Source organism: Plectropomus leopardus, chromosome 6, assembly GCF_008729295.1.
Source record: "Plectropomus leopardus isolate mb chromosome 6, YSFRI_Pleo_2.0, whole genome shotgun sequence".
NCBI classification, from domain to species: domain Eukaryota; kingdom Metazoa; phylum Chordata; class Actinopteri; order Perciformes; family Serranidae; genus Plectropomus; species Plectropomus leopardus.
Genome location: NC_056468.1, coordinates 176,593 through 193,460, shown reverse-complemented (window position 1 = coordinate 193,460; position 16,868 = coordinate 176,593). Strand labels below are relative to the sequence as shown.

The 16,868-nt window shown below is 42.3% G+C and overlaps 1 pseudogene; it reads right to left on the bottom strand.

The window, feature by feature from the left end:
* Positions 1–1,199: 1,199 nt before the first annotated feature.
* LOC121944069 lies at positions 1,200–6,711 on the bottom strand (annotated as a pseudogene).
* Positions 6,712–16,868: the final 10,157 nt, after the last annotated feature.

Genomic DNA, 16,868 nt, shown 5'->3' with positions numbered 1-16,868 from the left:
CCAATCAAATGTCATACAGTAACTAATCATTAGTTAATAATTCCTTAATTGATAATGACTAAGGGGAACTGATGACAAACGAATGAGGAACTAATCATTAGTTAATGGTCAGTTTTTGAGTAACTTCCACTCAATTAACTTATCTTTAACTAATGATTAGCCACTGTATGGTTGCAGTGGCTAATTGTTAGTTAATGATGAGTTAATTTAGAAATGAGTGATGTAACTAATAAGGGATGAAAGGGGAGCTAACTATTAATTAATGTTCGGTTCTTTGGTAACTCCTAAAATTAGTTGATTAGTTTAGTCAAGTCAAGTCAATTTTACTAATAGAGCCCATTATCACAAAACACAGTTTGCCTCAGAGGGCTTTACAGCATACACCATCCCTCTGCCCTTAGACCCTCACATCACCCGAGGAAAAACTTCCGACAAAGAACCCCTGTAACGAGGGAGAAAAAAAGGAAGAAACCTCAGGAAGAGCGGCAGCGGATGATGAGGGATACCTCTTCCAGGACGGACAGACGTGCAATAGATGTCGTAAATAACAAATAAAATACAATCATATGAAAAAGGAAAGAGAAAGAGAGAGGGGGAGAGAGGCACAGCAATAATGGAAACAGATGCATGGCATATTACAATAACGATAGGTGTGAAATGATTAAATGCACTCTATGATGATATTATGGGTGTTGATGAGAGTCTCATGCATATATTGATAGTGGAGGTGTCCAACCGCATGATCATGGCATTGGCGCAACCAGGACCAAGACCACGATCAGGGTGAGCCGGGGGTACAGTATCAGTGCAGCCACAGCACGAGCACAACCAAAGGCAGGGTCACAGCACCAGCACAGCTATCACCGTGGTCAGGCACAGCCAAGGTTGCGGCCAGGATCCAGGAAAACTAGGAAACAAGGGAGCAGGAATGCTCCGGAGAGGCAACGGGATTAGCTTAGTGCAGTTCAACAGACCCAGGCTCTGTAATCGCGAGACCCAGGTAGTGACAGTACCACATGGCTATCACAGATGCAAAGCTAAACTAAGCAATAAATGTAATGCAGTAAATAGACATGAGTGATTTTCAGATGGCGGGAGTAAGAGAAGGAAAAGGAGCTAAGCGTATCATAGAAAGTCCCCCAGCAGATTAAACCTATGTCAGTCAAACTATGGGCTGGTCCAGGCAACCTAAGCCAGCCCTAATTATAAGCTTTATCAAAGAGGAAGGTCTGAAGTCTACCCTTAAAAGTGGAAACTGTGTCTGCGTCCCTGACCACAACTGGAAGATGGTTCCATATGAGAGGAGCATGGTAGCTGAAGGCTCTGGTTCCTATCCTACTTTTGGAAACTTTGGGAACCACAAGTAATCCTGCATTTTCAGAGCGCAGTGATCTTGAAGGCTGGTAGGGAACTTTGAGCTGCAACAGATAGGATGAAGCCTGATCATTTAGAGCTTTGTAAGTAAGGAGGAGGATTTTAAATTCAGTCCTGGATTTTACAGGGAGCCAGTGCAAAGAAGTTAAAACAGGAGAAATATGGTCCATTTTCTTGGTTCCCATTAGAACACGAGCAGCAGCGTTCTGCACCAGTTGGAGAGACCTAAGAGATTTGTTGGGGCAACCGAAGAATAGGGAGTTACAGTAATCCAGCCTAGAGGTGACAAATGCATGTACTAATTTTTCAGCATCTGTTTGGGACAGGATATGTCTAATTTTTGCGATGTTACGCAAGTGAAAGAAAACCGTCCTTGAAGTTTGTTTTATATGGGAGGCAAAAGATAAATCTTGATCAAATAAAACTCAAAGGTTCCTTACAGTTGTGCTAGAGGCCAAGGTAATGCCATCTAGAGAAATAACATCCTTAGAAAGGGAGTTTCTGAGGTTTTTGGGGCCATGAAAAATAACTTCAGTTTTGTTTGAATTCAACATTATGGCTCATCCAGGCTTTTACGTCCTTAAGGCATGTTTGAAGTCTAAGTCTAAGGTCCAAGCACAGAACCTTGTGGCACACCGAAGGAGACCTTAGTATGCACGGAGGATTGATCATTGATGTGAACAAATAGGGAACAATCTGATAAGTAAGATTTAAACCAGGTTGGTACCGTTCCTTTAAGGCCAATTAACTGGTCTGTGCAGTAAGATTTGATGGTCAATGGTGTCAAATGCGGCACTGAGATCTAATAGGATTAAAATAGAGACCAGACCTGTATCAAAATCAATCAATCAAGTTGTTAGTAATTTTTGCAAGTGCCGTCTCTGTACTATGATGAACTCTGAAGCCTGACTGAAATTCCTCAAATAAACTATTAACTTGGAGAAAGCCACAGAGTTGATAAGCAACCACTCTCCCAAGGATTTTGGAACTAAAGGGGAGATTAAATATCAGTCTATAGTTAGCTAAAATCTCTGGATCGAGAGTGTGCTTCTTTAAATGGGGTTTAATGACAGCTACTTTTAAGGACTGTGGTACAGTTAATAAAGACGCATTGATTATATCTAATAAGGAATTGTCTATTAAGGGTAAAGCTTCCTTCAGTAGCCTTGTTGGGATGGGGTCTAGCAGGCATGTTGATAGCTTAGATACAGAAATCAAAGTAGAGAGTCGGCGAAGGTCAATGGGGGAAAAATGGTCCAAATAAACTCCAGGCCTTGCTGCCATATCCAAGCGACCTATGTCCAGGGTCAGGTCAGTTAAGGGCAAGAGGTGATGGATTTTATCTCCAATAGTTATACTTTTATCATTAAAGAAACTCATAAAGTCATCACTGCTTAGGGCTGAACGAATACAAGGCTCTATAGTGCTATGTCTCTGAGTCAGCCTGGCTACAGTGTTGAAAAGAAACCTGGGATTGTTTTTATTTTCCTCAATTAATGATTAGTGATAGTTTGCTCCGGCATGGCGGAGGGCCTTCTTATACATTTTAAGACTATCCAGCCTGGAATCTGGCTGGATAGTCTTGCAATGTATAAGAAGGTTGGTTGAACGCCAATTTCTTTCAGATTTTCGCGGTTTGTTTCAATTTGCAGATCTGGAGGTTAAACCATGGAGCTAATTTTCTTTCTTTCATAATTTTTTTCTTAAAGGGTGCAAAAGAGTTGAGAGCTGATCGCAACGAGCCAGTAGCACTATCAACAAGACAATCAGTTTAAGAGTGACATAAGTTAGTTTAAGTATTCTCAGTCACTGTGAGACAAGGTCATGAGGTCAGTGCAGAAGGAATCAATTTCTTAAATTTAGCCACTTCTGATCCAGATAGACATCTAGAATAGTAACTTGCTGAGAGGCTTGTAGTTGAGTAATAAAAAATTGAAAGTTATTAAATAATGGTCGTACAGAGCGGGATTCCCAGGAAAGACTAACAAATCTACAATATCGATGCTGTATGCAAGGACAAGATCTAGGGTGTGATTGTAGCGGTGGGTGGGTTTATGTACCTACTGACTAAAGTCATTTGAATCCAAAAGAAACGAGAAAGCAGAACTAAGGCTATCACTATTAATATCCACGTGAATGTTCAAATCCCCTACATTAATTATTCTGTCTAACTTAAGCACTAAACTTGATATAAACTCAAACTTGATATAAGCTTCGTAAAATGAGTGAGGGAACAAATGAGGAACAACCTAATAACCAATCAATTAATCTTTATTGACCAGATGTAAACACAGTGAAATGCAATCCTGCCAGCTCCTGCATACTGTGCAACAAAAAAAGCCCAATAAGTAACACTTAAATATAACTAATGCACAAATTAGCAACAATATATATGTATGGTTGGAAGGGGCGGTGATCATATTCAGGATCCCAAGAGCTCGATAGTAGAAGCTACTCCTGAGCCCCTCGGCACCAGCCCAGTGTATGGAACAGCACGGGGCGGAGGGCATTTGGAATGCCGATAAGATCAATGTGGCCAGAACCACAGCCAGTGTTTCGTCCTTTTATGTCCACTTCAGCATTTCAACAAAACTGACTGTCAGCACAATGTCCTTTTTTTGATGCTTTTCATTCTGGGCAAATGACAGCAACACAATGTGTTTCAGCCAACAGTCGACGCTGATGAAGACTGTTCGCCGTGTTCGTCGTTCGTCATGTTGCTGTAATAGGCCCAGCATCTAAAAAGGACATTATTGTGTGCTGACGGTCAATTTTGTCGTACATTGCTTTTTGTGTCATGCACCTGGAAGAGTTTTTCAGCTGCAGTTTGGAGTGTTCTTGTGTTGGCACTTTAACATTTCCCTAGATGCAGAGATGGATACAGAGATGGTCTTGACAATTAATGTGATCTGGACCAAGATGGTCCTTATCCTCTCCTTAACCTAAATGTTTGCACTGATGTTAAAGTTTGACAATCCTCAAAAGTTCCACAAAAACCTAAAAAGTAAAAAACAAAACTACACAGTAATAATAATAATAATAATAACAATAATAATAACCCCCCTTTTGCTCTTTGTCTAAGTGGTTAATGGATAATAATAATAATAATAATAATATAATAATAATAATAATAATAATAATACATTTTATTTAAAAACAGCTTTCTAGACACTCAAGGACACTTAACAGGGTGAGTAAAACACAAACAAAAAATATAACACAGAATAAATAAAAGCACAGTAACTAAAATAACACATCAAGTTAAAAGCATCAGGCTAAAATGAAACAGAGAAATTACAGAGAGAAAGCAGTCCGGAACAGATGGGTTTTGCGCCTGGCTTTGAACATGTGTAATGAATCAATGTTTCTGATGTCTGGTGGGAGTAAATTCCAGATTTGGGGAGCAGAGCGACTGAAAAATCTGCTCCCCATGGTACTGAGACAGGCAGAGAGGTGGAGGGAGGAGGAAGACCTGAGGGAGCGAGAGGGGGTGGCAGTGCAAATGAGATCAGAACGATATTGGGGGGTGAGGTTATGGATGGCCTTAAATGTATATAGCAGGATTTTGAAAGAGATTCTATATTTGATCGGGAGCCAGTGAAGCTGTTGGAGGATGGGGGTAATATGTTGGGCGGAGGGAGCCTTGGTGATGATGCGGGCTGCAGAGTTTTGGACTAGTTGAAGTTTATGGAGGGACTTGTGAGGGACACTGAAAAGGAGTGAATTAAAGTTGTCAAGGTGGGAGGTGACAAGGCTGTGGACGAGGATAGCAGTGAGTGAGGGGTGAGAGAGGGACGGAGACGATTTATATTGTATAAATGGAACTATGCAGACCGGGTTATGTTATTAATGTGCGAGTGGAAAGAAAGTGAGTTGTCGAGGATGACACCCAGACTCCTAACTTGAGGGGAGGTGACATAGGGTGGATTTAGTTCCAATCATAAGAAGTTCTGTTTTATCACTGTTAAGTTTAAGGAAGTTGGAGGTGAACCAGGATTTAATCTCTGAGAGGCAGAGGGTGAGGGAGGAGGGTGGGAGAGTGAAGTTTGGTTCACTGGACAGATAGAGCTTGGTGTCATCCGCGTAGCAGTGAAAACTGATACCAAATTTATGGAAAATATTGCCAAGTGGGAGGAGATAGATAATAAAAAGAAGGGGCCCCAGGACAGAGCCCTGGGGCACACTAGAGGAGATGGGGAGGGCTGGGAAGTTTAGGATTTGAGCTGGATGAACTGAGTGCGGCCTGTGAGGTAGGAGTGAAACCAGTGCAGGAGGGTGTTAGTGATGCCTAACTGAAGAGAGTCTGTTGAGGAGGATGGGATGAGAAATGGTGTTGAAGGCCGCACTCAGATCGAGGAGGATGAGGATGGAGATCAGTCCAGAGTCAGCTGCCATGAGGAGGTCGTTGGTGATCTTAATGAGGGCTGTTTCTGTGCTATGGCGGGGGCGAAAACCTGACTGGAATTGTTCCAGGCTATTGTTGGTGAGATGGGAGTGGAGTTGAGAAGCAACAGTATTTTCTTTGGAGATGAAAGGAAAGTGAGAAATGGGTCTGAGGTTATTGATGTCATTGGGCTATGATCCAGGTTTTTTCAGAATGGGGCTAACAGCTGCAGATTCCAGTGGACAGTGAGGAGTGAATAATGGCAGATATGAGGGGGATTAGAGAAGGGAGGCAGGATTTGACCAGAACTGTGGGGAGGGGGTTGAGCAGACATGAAGAAGGTTTAGACTTGGTGATGAGGTTGGAGATTTCTGCGGGATGAGGGAGATCAAAGGTGGAAAATGGTTGATATGATGGAAGAAGTTCAGAGGAAGAAGGGGGTGAGGTAGAGGAGCCCAGATGTTGGTGGATTTTGTTGACCTTTTCATTGAAGAACAGGAGGAGAGAGTTACAGGTGTCAGAGGAGTATAGGTGGGGTATAGGTCCCCCTGACCCCCCCCCCCCCCAGGTCAGGGGGTTGAATGATGCTGTTGAGAACGGAAAACTGAGTCTTGTGGTTGCCTGCATTAGAGAAGATAAGTCCAGAGTAATATTGTGATTTAGCGCGAGAGATGGAGTCATTATAATGGGAAAGTTGAGCTGTGTAAATGTCTTTATGGGTAATGAGATCAGATTTCCTGTAGTCTTTCAAGCTGTCGATTTTTGGATTTCATGGAGCGGAGATCAGGGGTGAACCAGGGGGCAGACCGAGTAAAGAAAACAGAACGGGATTTGACAGGAGCCAGTGAGTTGAGAATGTTAGTGAGACCATTGCTGTACTGGGCACCAAGATCATCAGGGGTGGAAGAAGAGTCCAGAGTCAGGTTGGTGATGCGGGAGGAGAGGGAGTCCATGTTAATGTCCTTTATATTGCGGTAAGAGATGACACGGGGTGGTTTGGAAATGGAGGGCTGGAGGGTGACATTAATGTGAGGAGGAAGTGGTCAGTAATATGAAGATCATCAGCAGTACAGTTGGAGGGGGTGAGACCAAAACAGCAAATTAAGTCCAGGGTGTGACCTTTAATGTGTGTGGAGAAGTCTGAGAACTGTTGAAAGCCAAAACTGTCGAGAGATGAAGAGAAGTCTATGGTGAGGGGAAGAGCAGTGTTGTCCATATGTATATTGAAGTCCCCAGCAGAATTATATTACATGATAGAGTGGAGAGGTGTGTGAGGAGGGCAGAAAGTTCATTTAAAAAGTCCTTGTGATGCTTGGGGGGGGCGGTAGACTGTGGCAATGATTGTGGGGGTGGGTCCGGATAGTTGACAGGCAAGGCATTCTAGCGAGGAGAGGGAGGGGACAGAGACTGGCAGGACCTTCCACTTCTCGCAGTGGAGTATTGCGAGACCACCTCCGCGACCCGAGCCACGAGGTTGGCAAATGTAAACAAATCCCGGAGGGGTAGAGTCAATAAGTTGGGAAAAGTCACCAGGAAGTTGCCAAGTCTCAGTTAAACAAAGAAAGCCAAGCTTGTGGTCCGTAAGGATATCCTGGACGAGATGTCCTTTGCTCGTGAGGGAGTGGATGTTCAACAGACCAAAGTTGACACCGGTGTTGCCGCTGCTGAGAGGAGCATTAGCCGACCTAACACACTGTGGTTCACAGTCCGGCTGGTGTTTCTGGGTGGGCGACAAGTGAAGGACCAAAAGGAGGTAATCCCCTTGGAGCCGCCGAAAGGAACCCCTGTCGAGACCCCCAGTGGATGTACCTCCAGCGAAGCAGGAAGGAGGTGTCTGGGTGGAAGTGTAGAGCTGCCGGTGGAGATCTGGACCTCTGAGTACTGGAGGAGTCCATCCACGGGTGGATGGAGGAGCAACAGGACTGTCCAGACAAGCAGAAACCACATATAGACCCTGCTGACCGACATTGTAAGGCGCGGCGGACAGGTGATGACACGGAGCCGGGCGGTGAGCTGAGCAGGTAGACTAAAGAAAGTCAACAATCATGAGACCACGGAGCGATGGCAGCACAAAGAAGGTCATCAAATGAAAAGGGAGCTTTAAAACCGAGAACTGTAAAAACGCGTTAAAAGTTGCCGGTTAGTAGCGGCAGCAAAATGTGGCAGCAAAACGCGGCAGCGTTCACTCAGACCGGAACAGTAACAACTCAATCATAACTAATTACTTGAACATTTCCCTTTTTGCTCTAAGTCTAAGTGGTTACTGAGTACTGAAACATAACTTAATTATTACCTGACCATTAGTTATCATTGTTTGTGTAGGACTGCATTACACGAGGAGTTAATGAGTACTGAATCATTATTCAATATTACTTGACCATTAGTTACCCTTTTTTTTGTCACCTGAAGTAAAGTGTAGTTTCATACTGTGCAGTTAGTAAGAACTGAATCATTACTTAACTATAACTTTTATTATGCTTTTTGTCAGTCTTAAGGGGGGCTACACCCTTATTCACTGGTAAATATTATCCTTCTGCCTTAACCCACATGGTGGGTCCTTCCAGTTATTTCAATGTCAACATAAATTGGATAAGCTAAATTTTATTTTTATTTATTTTTTTATTATTTTTTGAGCATTTTGGTGCCTTTAATTGACAGGACAGTGTGAGCGTGAAAGTGGGTGTGAGAGGGGGAGACATGCAGCAAAGGGCCGAGACTGGATTCGACCCCGCGGCACCAGGCGCCTCTGGATAAGCTAAATTCTAACAATAAATAAATAAGGTTATGGACTAGAGAGGCACAGAAGACAGTCAGATTCTGTCCAGATTCAGAGCCCAGTCATTCACAAATAAATAAAAAAATAAAACAAAAATATAGGCTTTTCAGTTCAATGTGTGTCCAGAGTTCAGTAACTTCACCTCTCTTAAAGTTTAGTTCCTTCAAAGTTCTGGTCATTCAGTTTATCCAAAGTTCAGTTCATCCTACTACACACTGTGGAAGGAGGGGACTCCAGTTGTCCTGCTTAGCTCACCATCAAAGCAATATCACATCATCATCCCTGAGGTCTATCAAAAAGCACCCTCACCTATGAAGAGGTCAAAAGGGATTTATTCATTTACGTTTTAGTTCTGCTGTTCAACATTCTCAAATAAAAGTATTGTACTGATCTCATTTGAAACAGCAAACTGAACTGATTTCCCCAAGATCTCAACCAATGATTTGTCTGTCTGCTGTACTTGGCAGGATTTACTGAAGAGAAGGTAAAACTGAAATAAACACAAATAGTAACACAGGTAAGTATACAAAGATAGGTTTAACAAACATAGCACAAAATAACAATTTTTATTATACAATTATTCCTCAGCTTCTTCAATAACACATACTTACTAGTATTAACACAAAAAGCAAGCAGATGAAAGGATGACTGAGGATTGCAAACCCCCAACATCTGCCCTCAGCAACAAAATGGCTACCCCTGCTTTATACAGGAAGTTATCATCTAACTAGAAGCTATCAAAATAAAAGCCCCAAATTTAAAATAAATCTCTATGCATATCTTATATATGTTACTCATTTATTAAATCTGTTACATCACGAATATACCGAGAACATGTTCAAATCAAAGACGTAGAAGTTCCCTCATTGACTAATGATTAACTAATGATGAGCTGCTGTTTGACATTATATATTCATTGGGAGTTACTCAAGAACCGACCATTAACTAATAGTTAGTTCCTCATTTGTTTCTCATCAATACCCTAAGTCATTATCAATTAATGAATTATTTACTGTATGACATTTGATTGGGAGAACTGTCAAAACCATAAAAGGACGATTTAACCGGTAAATGGTAAAACATGGCTTTAGACAGTGAAACTCTACTTACTTATGGAATTATTTCACAATGAAGAGAAATTAATAAAATTAAATTAGTCATTTACAATACATGATTAGAAATTAATTTACATGTTAGCAAATAGTTTTAATTTTATTAGCTTAGCTTCAGCATAAAAAGGCAAAGTCAACTGTTATTGAGCGTGTTTTTAAAAAATGAGTTATAAACTTTTTTTTGTATAAAGTTATAGAAATGTGTTCTTTAAGAACCCTGAGATTATAACATATATAATAAATCTCCTTAAGGCAGACTGGTTAGAGACACAGCAACATCTGTTGGAGTTTTTTTTTTTAGCATAACTGAAAGGTAGAGATAACTCAGTCAGGATGAGTTAGGTTCAACTCATTATTTATTAAGACATAGTGACTCAAATGTGCTCTACCAAATGATTGAGCAGGACAATAAAGGGATAAAACAAATAAAATATCAGGGACCCACTCTGTTTCCTTGCAGGGACCAACTCAAATGACCACCTATCGGTCCCAGGGACTCACTTCTTTGAAAACTTGTTGGTATCACTGTGTTATCAGCCTATGGCAGTTTTGCACACAAGGACACTGATTCCTCCTGGGGGGTGCTTTACAGTCTTGTCTGTTTGTGTCTGCTTTTCTGACTCTTCTCTTTCATTGTGAAGTTGTGACATCACTGTGGCATCATTTCATCAATCACAACTGATGTCAGCCCCACAACAGTGAAAATATATTGCTCTCATGTCCATCTGCACCACACATTCACTACATGCCTCTGACAATAAACTGAAAAGTCAGACACCATGCCCTTGTACTGTTTGCCTTTGACTGAATTGAGCTATGCACCATTAGTTCATGTAAATTAAAGCCCTCTGGGCCAAACCCTGAAATCACAAAATTACATTAATGAAACAAAATGTGGGATTTTTAGAAACATTCACAAGAGGCCATAGGATGGGACGCCAAGTGTAGTGAAAGTGTAGTGAAAAACACACCAAAAAGCTCAGAACACTTGTCTTTGTAGACAGCAAGGTAACAAAAATAAGCATACCCAACCAGTACAAGGAAGACGCGAGAAAATTGAAGTGTATTTCGATGACAGAAGTTTGCATACACAGTTAGCAATGGACTTTAAACAACAACCTTCACAACTTGGACTGATTTTTTTATGTAATGTCCCTTTCATTCTTTTGTTTTGGGAACCTTGTTATGGACCAAAGGGATATACATAATCAAGTATTACAATATAATAATAATAATACTAATAATAATAATTGTAAAAATAATAATCATAATAATAATAATAAAAGGTCTGAAAGAGTACATGAATAAATGAATAAACAGGTAATTATGACCTTTTTGCAGCATTCAATTTTATGTGTAATTATACACAGAGAGCACAGAGCTCTTTGCTGCTGTTGAAGCTGTGGAGGCCTGAGCTGTGTGGTGTGTGCAGCAGTAATCACCTAAGAATGAGCACATACTACTACTCTGCAGCAAAGACACTGGGGACATCTGTCATTCAGATGAGGAGAAATGTAGGTCACTGTTCCTCGTGTCTTCGCCAAGCAGGGCCTGATTAAAGCTGCAACCTATGGCCTAAAATCTCTTCCCAGCCGTTGCTGCCAAGTTACACAACATCTGACTTTTTTTTTTGCAGTTTGTGAAGGCTGCGTGTTTCTATATCCTTTCTCACCAAGAGACCTTGTACCATCCCTCCTCAACTCCCATGCAGAAATGCAAAGATTGGATTACCCAACTGTCAATCAGTCATCCGGGTACTGATGCAAGCCCTCCATGAGACATCCCAAACAGATGGCCAGCCGTGACCACATGCCTGCACCCCCACCCAGCCCTTACCCGGACCTAGTCCCTTGGTAAGAGACTGTAAGCTCCTTAGAATTTCATGTTTATCACTAATTTAGGTCTTTCATCAAAGTGATCATGGTCATATTTTTGCCCCAATAATTACACTTGTGACACCTCTGTGCTTATGATTTAACCACTATTATTCCTTTCATTTACAACATTTGATGATCATGCAACACATGGAAATGTGTGAAATGCCTTAATGAGTTTGTAAATCCATGGCTGTGCTTAAGACAATGGCATGCCAGGGGGCTGAGTGATGGGCGTATTTTGGGGCCAAGGCGGCGACCCCCGACACCCAGGCCGGCAGTCAGCAGAGGAGGAGACTGGGCCAGAGCAGGTGTCTCTGCTGACATCTGCTTCAGTTCACTGGGGAAACACAAGGACCCTGCAGCTCCAGCTCTGACAGTCCACTGAAGTGAGCCAGCGTCGCACAAATAAGGTAGACTTCTTCTACTTCTTCTCATGGTTTCATATGATCAGGATGAAACCTCATTATTTTTTCAGGATTTTATTTAGGATTGGTGTTGGTTTGCTACTCTGTTAAAATGAAAAAAAAGTGTACTGCTTTATCAGCAACATAAGCACACATGGCTTTGCACTTTGCAAATTTCACATTTTATCATTAACTTTAGTTTTCCTTTTTACTTTCTCTTGCTTTTGACACTTTCTGTGCTCCATGTTTATTTCAATGTGGGTTTAATCCATGAAAGAAAAAAAAAAAAACATTTTCATGTCAGAGTACTAAGAGGATTCGACCCAGATCTCTTACAGACATTAAAGGAAGAAATCATTGGATGTTCAGTCTCATGCAATATTGATGCTGTCATGTTTACTCATAAACCCACTTTTCTCCTGAATCTAATCAAATATGTGACTCGAGTGCATTTTTAGAGATTTTGTGGTATAATCAAAAGCTGTGTGGACCCTCTCGCTCTCCCCTGACCTGTGATAAGCAGATGTAGCCTATATATTTTTCCCTGCAGCCTTATACAGCTGTGACAGGCTATAGCATCACAATGCCTCATTCTGTGTCTTCACTGTAATCGGACATTGACCTTCCTGTGTGCTCCTCAAACAATAGATTAAAATAGGACAGCAATATGATGGCAAGTGTGGAGGTGGTGGCAGGAGAGTGATGTCTAGAGACAGATTTATATTGGTTATGTGTAATTATACACAGAGAGCACAGAGCTCTTTGCTGCTGTTGAAGCTGTGGAGGCCTGAGCTGTGTGGTGTGTGCAGCAGTAATCACCTAAGAATGAGCACATACTACTACTCTGCAGCAAAGACACTGGGGACATCTGTCATTCAGATGAGGAGAAATGTAGGTCACTGTTCCTCGTGTCTTCGCCAAGCAGGGCCTGATTAAAGCTGCAACCTATGGCCTAAAATCTCTTCCCAGCCGTCGCTGCCAAGTTACACAACATCTGACTTTTTTTTTTGCAGTTTGTGAAGGCTGCGTGTTTCTATATCCTTTCTCACCAAGAGACCTTGTACCATCCCTCCTCAACTCCCATGCAGAAATGCAAAGATTGGATTACCCAACTGTCAATCAGTCATCCGGGTACTGATGCAAGCCCTCCATGAGACATCCCAAACAGATGGCCAGCCGTGACCACATGCCTGCACCCCCACCCAGCCCTTACCCGGACCTAGTCCCTTGGTAAGAGACTGTAAGCTCCTTAGAATTTCATGTTTATCACTAATTTAGGTCTTTCATCAAAGTGATCATGGTCATATTTTTGCCCCAATAATTACACTTGTGACACCTCTGTGCTTATGATTTAACCACTATTATTCCTTTCATTTACAACATTTGATGATCATGCAACACATGGAAATGTGTGAAATGCCTTAATGAGTTTGTAAATCCATGGCTGTGCTTAAGACAATGGCATGCCAGGGGGCTGAGTGATGGGCGTATTTTGGGGCCAAGGCGGCGACCCCCGACACCCAGGCCGGCAGTCAGCAGAGGAGGAGACTGGGCCAGAGCAGGTGTCTCTGCTGACATCTGCTTCAGTTCACTGGGGAAACACAAGGACCCTGCAGCTCCAGCTCTGACAGTCCACTGAAGTGAGCCAGCGTCGCACAAATAAGGTAGACTTCTTCTACTTCTTCTCATGGTTTCATATGATCAGGATGAAACCTCATTATTTTTTCAGGATTTTATTTAGGATTGGTGTTGGTTTGCTACTCTGTTAAAATGAAAAAAAAGTGTACTGCTTTATCAGCAACATAAGCACACATGGCTTTGCACTTTGCAAATTTCACATTTTATCATTAACTTTAGTTTTCCTTTTTACTTTCTCTTGCTTTTGACACTTTCTGTGCTCCATGTTTATTTCAATGTGGGTTTAATCCATGAAAGAAAAAAAAAAAAACATTTTCATGTCAGAGTACTAAGAGGATTCGACCCAGATCTCTTACAGACATTAAAGGAAGAAATCATTGGATGTTCAGTCTCATGCAATATTGATGCTGTCATGTTTACTCATAAACCCACTTTTCTCCTGAATCTAATCAAATATGTGACTCGAGTGCATTTTTAGAGATTTTGTGGTATAATCAAAAGCTGTGTGGACCCTCTCGCTCTCCCCTGACCTGTGATAAGCAGATGTAGCCTATATATTTTTCCCTGCAGCCTTATACAGCTGTGACAGGCTATAGCATCACAATGCCTCATTCTGTGTCTTCACTGTAATCGGACATTGACCTTCCTGTGTGCTCCTCAAACAATAGATTAAAATAGGACAGCAATATGATGGCAAGTGTGGAGGTGGTGGCAGGAGAGTGATGTCTAGAGACAGATTTATATTGGGTGGGGGGGGGGGGGTGGGAGGTTTGGGGTGTGTGTGTGTGTGTGTGTTGGGGGGGGGGGGGGGGGGGCACCTGATAGAAATTCTGAGCATGCACTTGGGTGGCGTGAATCCCAGTCCGTATGTGTCCTATAAATGAAAGAAGCTGTCACTGTAATCTGACCTATTTCAAAACTAGTTTACAATGAAGGAAGCCTTTGAATTTTAAAAAGAATGTGTGTGCAGCATTTCTGATCTCTACTGCTCCTTCAGATAATCTTTAGAGGCCTGGAGGTTCTTTTAAGTCCAGTGCCTGACAGAAATCGTATTGACTTATGTTTGGGGCAGTTTGCCCTTTCTCCGTCCATGGGCTACTGTTCAAGACAGATTTTTATTCTGCTCACACACTGTCTTCCAACAAAGTGCACTGCTTATCTCTTAGCAGCCAATAAATGCCTGTGAAATGCGAATGTCAGGAGGGGAAATTTATTCTTGTTTATGGACAGCTTTGTATATTTTCACAGACTCAGATGCGTTTTGATGTGTGGAACTAACAAAGTTGTTTTTTTGTTTACTTGTACTTTTTTGAGTACTTTTAAGAATTTGTAATTTTACTTGTACTTAAGTACTTTTTATTACAAATATCGAATTTCAATATATTTGAAATTATTGAGTAGCCTATGAGCAAAATTCACATGAATCAGTCCTAAGGAGAGACTGACAGTCTGAAAAAGATAATGTTTACATTCAGCTGGCAAGTGAAAGAGGGTGGGAGGGGCGCACAATGGCAGTTGCACCAGGGCCATAAAGTGAACATTACAAATGTGTAACAACACAAAAACACTAAGTTTTAGCCTTTATGGGTTATTCTTAGCTTTACTGCCTCTGCATACTGGTTGCGTCTACCTGAATGAATGACTTATTTAATGTCCCATGCCAAGCACACCCGTGATATAAATCAAACTTGCTCATGTGCATCAGCCAGAGCTTTCACTAAGGGAAGTTTCACCTCTTCATCACTTTCTACTGTTTTTGACAATAATCCCTGAAGTGACTGCATTCAGCTCAACATGATGGAAAAGAGACACTGAGAAGACTGGTTATAGTGGGACAAGGACACTGAGTGGACTGATTATAGTGGGACAGAGAGACTGAGTTATCAATTATTGTTGGACAGACAGACTGAGATGACTGGTTATAGTGGGACATACAGTGAGTGGACTGGTTATAGTCGGACAGAGACACTGAATGGACTGTTCATAGTGGGTAAGACAAACTGAGTGGACTGGTTATAGTGGGACAGACAGACTGAGTGGACTGATTATAGTGGGACAAAGACACTGATTGAACTGATTATAGTGGGACATACGACTCAGTGGACTGGTTCTAGTGGCACAGAGAGATGGGAGCGAACTGGTTATAGTGGGACAGAGAGACTGAGTGGACTGGTTCTAGTGGGACAGAGAGATGGAACTGGTTATAATGGGACAGAGAGACTGAGTGGATTGGTTCTAGTGGGACAGAGAGACTGAGCGGACTGGTTCTAGAGGAACAGAGAGACTGAGTGGACTGGTTATAGTGGGACAGAGAGACTGAGCGAACTGGTTATAGTAGGACAGACAGACTGAGTGGACTGTTTATAGTGGGACAGACAGACTGAGTGGACTGATTATAGTGGGACAAAGACACTGATTGAACTGATTATAGTGGGACATACGACTCAGTGGACTGGTTCTAGTGGCACAGAGAGATGGAGTGAACTGGTTATAGTGGGACAGAGAGACTGAGTGGACTGGTTCTAGTGGGACAGAGAGATGGAACTGGTTATAATGGGACAGAGAGACTGAGTGGACTGGTTATAGTGGGACAGAGAGACTGAGCGGACTGGTTATAGTGGGACAGACAGACTGAGTGGACTGTTTATAGTGGGACAGAGACACTAAGTGGACTGATTATAGTGGGACAGAGAGACTTAGTGGACTGGTTCTAGTGAAACAGAGAGACTGAGTGGACTGGTTATAGTGGGACAGAGACACTGATTGGACTGATTATAGTGGGACATACAACTCAGTGGACTGGCTCTAGTGGGACAGAGAGATGGAGCGAACTGGTTATAGTGGAACACAGACTGAGTGGACTGGTTCTAGTGGGACAGAGAGACTGAGAGAACTGGTTCTAGTGGGACAGAGTGGACTGGTTCTAGTGGAACAGAGAGACTGAGTGGACTGATTATAGTGGGACAGAGAGACTGAGTGAACTGGTTCTAGTGGGACAGAGAGACTGAGTGGACTGGTTATAGTGGAACAGGGACACTGATTGGACTGATTATAGTGGGACATACATCTCAGTGGACTGGCTCTAGTGGGACAGAGAGACTGAGTGGACTGATTATAGTGGGACAGAGAGACTGAGTGAACTGGTTCTAGTGGGACAGAGAGACTGAGTGGACTGGTTATAGTGGAACAGGGACACTGATTGGACTGATTATAGTGGGACATACATCTCAGTGGACTGGCTCTAGTGGGACAGAGAGACTGAGTGGACTGGTTCTAGTGGAACAGAGAGACTGAGTGGACTGA